The sequence below is a fragment of the Panthera onca genome, chromosome B1 (assembly GCF_046562875.1).
Source record: "Panthera onca isolate mPanOnc1 chromosome B1, mPanOnc1 haplotype 2, whole genome shotgun sequence".
Lineage (NCBI taxonomy): Eukaryota > Metazoa > Chordata > Mammalia > Carnivora > Felidae > Panthera > Panthera onca.
The window spans coordinates 66,068,436-66,075,501 of NC_138342.1; positions in this window are offsets into that span (position 1 = coordinate 66,068,436).

Consider the following 7,066-nt stretch of genomic DNA (forward strand, 5'->3'; position numbering starts at 1 on the left):
TCAGTGTGCACAAACCAAGTTTAAGGTCTAAAAGTTTATGCATATAACTCTCAGTTCTCAATATCTTACAGAGAAAAAAATTATATGCTATAAGGAATAGACAAAGCACACTTCCTCTTATTTCCATAATGAATTCACCATCTAAAACTAAAATGAATTTCTAACTTAGCCTTCATAATAGAAAGGACCAATCCTCTGATAGTTGCCAACGCATATCAAATGAAACACAAAATAACTCATGACAAAAAGAGGCATTCCAGTTAAGTCAAATGAAGCTTTTAAAAAGTCACATACTCAGGAATCGTTTTGTAGCCCTTAGCTTTTGTCTACAATATTCCCAAAGGGAGAATTAGCCTCCTGTCCCACCCACCAGCACCCTCTTTACATCTCCCATTTGTCAAGCCATTTGTCAGCATGCTGTGGTATCCAAAGTGCCTGGACTTTGTCAGATTCTCATCTGGGAAGCACAGCAAAGCTGTCTAAAGTCACTCACACGGCCACTTCTTCTAGTGGACAGAACCCAGTCAATGTGTAACCTGCCACTCCCGACCCATGCTCACAGCTCAAAGCTCTCTGAGTAGCTGTGACACATCTATCCAGAGGACCATTAAAAAAACAGAGTAACAGAAAGGACAAGAAACAGGAATCAAGACACAGTTCTAAGTGTCTTCATCTTTACATTAGACAAAGGCCAGATGATTTTAAGTTTATTTCCAGCTGAAAAACTCCATAATATAAATAAAAGCATCACCAGGCTGTGGTTTACTTTTTTAGCTGCAGAGGTAAGATTGAAAAACATTTTTTTTAACTTTAATTTGAGAGCTGTTTCCCCTAAACAGAACAAAAGTGTGAGGTACCACCGTGTGCTTTGGAACTTTACTTGGTCAAGTTGGAAATTCTGAAATAAAGGGATACATAGTAAAAGATCTCAGGAAGGATGCTACTGCCCATGCCTGAGAGAAGGAACTGGATATCCATTTAGCACTCACTGTGGGTTAGGTGCTTAAAACAAGTGCACAGAAAAGACAGGACCTCTGAAGGGGACAGGCTTCTTGGTGGGGTCGCTCTCTTCTAAGCTCTAGTCTTGAGCATTCATAGTTCGGAGCATTTTTTTAATGTTCATTTATTTATTTTTGAAAGAGAGTGCATGACCAGAGGAGGGGCAGAGAGAACGGGTGAGAGACAATCCCAAGCAGGCTCCCTATTGCCAGCCCAGAGCCTGACAGTGGGGCTCGAACCCACAAACTGTGAGATCATGACCTGAGCTGAAGTCGGACACTTAACCAACTGAACCACCCAGCTGCCCCTGGAGCATTTTGATAGATCCTTTGCTTCTCTTTGAGGTGAATAAGTTCTGAAAGTCCACCACACATTGATAAAGTCATAAGAACTGCCACACGAGGACCATGTTAGGTACTTTCCCTGCAATATACCCCATCTCACAAGCCGAGGACCTGAAGCGCAGGAATGTTGAATAACTTGCTCCCGAATCAAAAGACTTTAGAAGAAGGTAGAGCTTGTTTCAAACCCTGATCTCTCTAACTGTAAAGTTACATTCCTCAATATTCCAGTACCAAGTGGGGTCTAAGATTACCTGCATCAGAATCACTTGGGGTGTCTATTAATAAATAACATAGGTTCCTCAACCTCAGGCCAGACCTTCCAGCCAAATCCCCTTGTGTGTGTGTGTGTGTGTGTGTGTGTGTGTGTTGTGGAAGCAAAAGGGACAAGAATCTAGTATGTTTTGTTTTTTGTTTTTTGTTTTTTTTAATTTTTTTTTTTCAATGTTTTTTTTTATTTATTTTTGGGACAGAGAGAGACAGAGCATGAAAGGGGGAGGGGCAGAGAGAGAGGGAGACACAGAATCGGAAACAGGCTCCAGGCTCTGAGCCATCAGCCCAGAGCCCGACGCGGGGCTCGAACTCACGGACCGCGAGATCGTGACCTGGCTGAAGTCGGAGGCTTAACCGACTGCGCCACCCAGGCGCCCCAAGAATCTAGTATGTTTTAAAACAAAATTTCTTGAATGATGGTTTCATACATTCAAATTTGAAAATTTTTTGCACATTATACGGTCTTTCTAAGTAAAACTCGCAAGAACTCGATATGACCCAGAATGCAATCATAGAAAGAATTATAACAAGAAATCTCGATGCCAAGAACATTGTAATACTGAAGTTGGCTGGCCAGTCTATTCCCTTCCCAGCACAGAAGAAACCAAACTCCTCTCAGCAAGGGGCCTAGTGAGTGAGCATGGAGTAAGCTCAAAGGGGTTCAGATTAACTCGGGAGTTGGGAGTCACACTAGTCCGTCTCCACAGTGGGACTCAACCTGACAAGGAGAACCAGTTTGCTCAGCACCATTTATGGCAGCCAGGTCGAATTTGGCACCAATAAATTCTTGTTCTTTGCCTCCTCTGGCCAATATCAAACTCCTGTTGATATATCCTTCATCCATCAGGTGCAATAACGTTGACTAGGCTAGGGTTCTTGTTTTTAGCTTCTGGAGAAACAGCTTACATACCTCAATTAGAATGAGACACTTTTGGGGCACCTGGGTGGCTCAGTCGGTTCAGCGCCCGACTTCTGCTCAGGTCATGATCTTGCAGCTCGTGAGTTCGATCCCTACGTCAGGCTTTGGGCTGACAGCTCAGAGTCTGGAGCCCATCTCAGATTCTGTGTCTCCCTCTCTCAGTGCCCCTCCCCTATTCACGCTCTGTCGCTCCTTCAAAAATAAATAAACATTAGAAAAATTTGTAAAAAAAAAAAAAAAAAAAAAGAAAAAAGAAAATGAGACACTTTTGTGACTGCACACCTGCAATCTGCTTCATCAGGGAATAGTTTTGCAGATAATTTGAACAGGTAGCACTTACACTGTTCTAAGAACTTGTGTTATTTTAATTAATCTTCACAGCAGCCCTTTGAAGGAAGTGCTGTTAATTGTCCTCATTTTACAGATGCAGAAACTGAGGCACACAAGGGCCATGTAAATTTCTCAGAGTCACATGATGACAGGCAGCAGGACTGGGGTTTGAGCGCTGGGGCCCCAGATCACACTCTTATCTACCCTGCCATTGCTTCTAAGAATATTTCATGTGATTACTTTTGCTACTTTTATTTTTTTTGGTGGAACAAAGACCTTCACATTCAGGTGGCATTTTATTTTATTTTATTTCATTTCATTTCATTTTTTTTTCTCAGGTGACATTTGAAAGAAAAGATTGTGAATGGAACAATTAAAGGTACAACTGACTCTGCATTGTATTTGTCACATACATAGGAGAGTGAGCTGAAAAAAAATTGTCTTTATAATATCCCCTTGTCATATTTCCATAAGCATAGCATTCACCCTCATTCACTGATTATCTTAAAATTACATACTCTAAATTCTACACATAAATTATCACTGAGAATACATATACAACCAACTGGATAAAACAGTGTGATGTAAGCATATAACATTTTCTGCCTAGTTATCCCTCCTGAGGTGTGTCTGGATGGGTTTTTTTACTGATACATTTTTTTCAGAATCACCAGAACCTAAGTGAATCTAGACTTTCTATTTCATGGTATTTTATTGTATCACTGGTGACACTGGAGATGCCTTCCAAGTAAGCTGAACTAGTTTTTACTTTTCACATTTATTTTAAAAAGATTCCTTTGAAGATCAGTGACGGCACGGGGCGCCTGGGTGGCTCAGTCGGTTGAGCGTCCGACTTCAGCTCAGGTCACGATCTCGCGGTCCGTGAGTTCGAGCCCCGCGTCGGGCTCTGGGCTGATGGCTCAGAGCCTGGAGCCTGCTTCCGATTCTGTGTCTCCCTCTCTCTCTGCCCCTCCCCCGTTCATGCTCTGTCTCTCTCTGTCTCAAAAATAAATAAATGTTAAAAAAAATTAAAAAAAAATATCAGTGACGGCAGGAGATTAGGGCCTGCAAGAATGACAATGGGCCACATACAAGCTCTGCTTCTGCTGCTGCTTCTCTTCTGTGTGAAGACTTGACTTACACAACATCCTGAAATTTCAAATAGAGACAGATTTATTTGAATTCTCCAAAAAAAAGTGATTTAGGAAGCTGTAACCTCTATTGGAGTATGGAACTGGGCAATGTTTCTTTTGGAAATGTTTTTCTTATTTTTGTAAACAAAAGAGCGAGAATGTCTCTTTTCTCCCCATTCGCATTGCCTTGATTTTATGTTTACTTGCTAAATAACAACCAGTGTACAATATTTCATTTAAAAAAATTGTTTAATGTTTATTTATTTTTGAGAGAGAGAGGGAGACAGAGCGCAAGTGGGGGAAGTGTCAGAGAGAGAGGGAGATACAGAATCTGAAGCAGGCTCCGGGCTCCGAGCCATCAGTGCAGAGCCCAACTCGGGGTTTGAATTCAGGAGCGGTGAGATCATGACCCGAGCTGAAGTCGGACACTCAACCAACTGAGCCACCCAGGCGCCCCTACAATATTTCATTTTTAAGAAAATCTTCAGCAAACATTCCATTTGACCGGGGAAAATATACCATAATGCTGCATCAAGTCTAGATTAAAGTTAATGATAAATAATACAACAACCATTTTAAGTTTCCTGCTCTACCAGGTAAGTAACATTCTATCAATTCACATGTTATCAAGAGCTTAAATATTACAACCAAGTCAACAACAGATTAAGTGACTCAGTTCTAGGTGAAGGACTAGATGAACACTGACACCGCCTTGAAACAGAGTATCAAATAGTATTCCATTCTAGAGGAGCAATGTCAAATCTGCACCTAATGCATAAGGTCTATGGTTAACATCTTGAAGAGCATATACACGATACCACATCTCCCAAGGTTTTCAGAGACAACCTTGATTTCAAACATCCTGTCCTATTCACCTCAGGCAATTGCTCTACTGAGGAGTAGTTCCCATGCGCCACAGTGTTTGTCAAACTATGTATCCTAGTTTTTTGTTAGAAAACATGGTTAGAATAAGTTTTTGCTTCATCTACCATCAGTGGGCTTTGTGAGGGTTTCCTTTCAAAATGTGTTTCACAGAACTTGGACTTGAAGGAATCAATTGCAAGAGTTAATGTTTCTGAAACCAGATTGCTTGGGTTCTTGACACAGTCCCTATTTGCTATTTACTTGCTGTGTGAACCAGGGAATGCAATCTAGCCCCACAGAGCCATAGTTTCCTCAGCTATAAAATGAAGACTAATAGTAGGTCTTGTATTAGGTTTTTAAAATAATTTAGAAAGGCAACAAATGTAAAGTTCTTAGGATAGCCCTTAGCACATACTAAGTTCTCAATAAAAATTAATTCAGTGGGTTACCTGGGTGACTCAGTAGATTAAGCATCTGACTGCAGCTCAGGTCATGATCTCACAGTCTGTGAGTTCGAGCCCCGCATTAGGCTCTGTGCTGATGGCTCAGAGCCTGGAGCCTGCTTTGTTTTCTGTGTCTCCCTCTCTCTCTGCCCCTCCCCTGCTCATGCTCTGTCTGTCTCTCTCTGTCTCTCTGTCTCTCTCTCTCTCTCTCTCTCAAAAATAAACAAAAAAAAATTGTTTTAAAAATTAATTCAGTATTTTATCTAAGCTGACTATTAAACAATTTAGTTGACCATTAGATGAGACCAATACAGAGATATTGCCATTTTACTTCAAAAATGGCTCTATACTATAAGAAGGGTATACAATTTGTATTTGAACTATGGATTTATTGATATAATTTAACCCATTCCTAGAAAATTATCTTACCTTCTACCTTGCTTTTAATTTATAATGTATAACTACTGTATTGCTGTATAAGAAACTTAACAAGAACACATTCTTATCAATTTCTTGTTGCCAATATTTTATAACTTTAATTGCTCATTTAAAGGAAAACCCTTCAGGACGGCATTATCACATCTTCCTCGTTACCTATCTCCATATATATTTTTTTTTCTCTTTTTTTTAAGTTTATTTATTTATTTATTTACAGAGAGAGAGAGAGAGAGAGAGAGAGAGAGAGCGAGCACGAGCCAGGAAGGGGCAGAGAGAGAGAGAGAGAGTGAGAGAGAGAATCCCAAGCAGGCTCCAGTGCAGAGCCTGACATGGGACTGGAGCCCATAAACCATAACCTCGAGATCATGACCTGAGCCAAAATCAAGGGTAGGATATTCAACCAACTAAGCCACCCAGGCACCCTTTGTCTCCAGTATTTTTTTAAAAAAATTTTTAACGTTTACTTATTATTGAGAGAGAGAGAGAGAGCATGAGCATGAGAGGGGCAGACAGAGGGGGAGACATAGAACCTGAAGCAGGCTTCAGGCTCCAAGCTGTCAGCACAGAGCCAATGCGGGGCTTGAACCCACAAACTGCAAGATCATGACCTGAGCCAAAGTCAGACGCTCAACTGACTGAGCCACCCAGGTGCCCCTTCCAATATTTTTAAATGAATGAAACTGCCTGTTACACCAGGACCAAATTGCTTCAAGTATTACATGTACAAGTAATACATTTCAAGTATTTCAAGAATTACAAACAAACAACGACATGTTTGCTATTCTCTTCTTTGGTTTGTCTATTAAGTATTGATACTTATTTAGTATCTTATTTCCTATTTTTAATGTCTAATAAAATGTTGGCAAATGAAATGTCAATATGCCATATTTTTAATGGGATAGGAAATAATTATACATGACTTCTTCTTTTCCCCAAAAGACAACCTAAATACAAGGAATAATCTGGAAAAGTGTATGAGCAAGAAAATCTGAGTCCAACAAATAAGAACCCATTAATTCTTGAGAAGGAATCATTACAGTAAACAGCTACAAAGATCATAACTGACACTTGTAGAAAACTAGTTCTCCAGTTATGGAAGGACAGATGGCATAGGATGCAGGGACCAACTGTGTGGTGCTTAAGTAGAGTCAAAGAATTAAGGGGGGGGTGGGGGGGGGGAAGACAGGTTTATTCAGACATATGCAGAACAACTTTAAGCCACACGATCTAACATAAGCCCACCCCAACCAACCCCAAAACCAAGCCTCATAGTAGGAATTCAAGAAATGTGAGCCGGATGAATAAATAATGAGTTTGATCCTGAGC